Here is a 747-nt window from a genome sequence, read left to right on the forward strand (position 1 = left end):
CTAGAAGAATTGTTGATTTTTAAGTTGGCTGAGCTTTTTACTTGTTGATGGATAGTGTGGTGATGATCAAGCTCCTTACATGTGGAAACAGAAACCAATAAAGCAAATTTATTTTCATTAATTATTATTCAAAAATATTTTCAAAGCTTTCACATTATTGGAAATATTCCTAAATATTTCAAGCAGGACTCAAATTTTCAAGCTGGACTTTAATAATGAAAATTTCTCTATAAGAAGTTTCTTGTGTATCTTGGTGTCCTTTACAGCTTCATTCAATGTGTCCTCAATATAGTTTACATTCATTAAGTCTTGATGGATAAAGTCTGACCCCTCAACTCTAACATACAGTTAGCCAATGAGTTCCTACATTTCAAAAATCATTCTAGTTTTCTAACCTGTCAATTTATCCCCATACTTTAAACACTCTCATACTTATTTTTTACCTGCATTATTGCAATAATTTTCTCATTATTCTTCCTGTTTCATCTCTTACTTCGTATTAACCATACTTTATACTGAAGAATGATCTTACAAATATTAAAATCTAATTATTTCATCCCCCTTATGGAAACTTCATGGCTTCTTGTTGTCTTAAAAAATAGAAATGTCCAAGCTGTTTAACCAAGGATATACGGCTCTGGCCAACATTGTTTTCTCAGTTCTTTCCCTTGCCACCACTTTTCTCACATGCTTTTAGCCAACACTATGCAAACACTTTCACTACACTCTGGTACCGGCAGTCTTGTG

This window comes from Phocoena phocoena, chromosome 14 (assembly GCF_963924675.1).
Source record: "Phocoena phocoena chromosome 14, mPhoPho1.1, whole genome shotgun sequence".
NCBI lineage: Eukaryota > Metazoa > Chordata > Mammalia > Artiodactyla > Phocoenidae > Phocoena > Phocoena phocoena.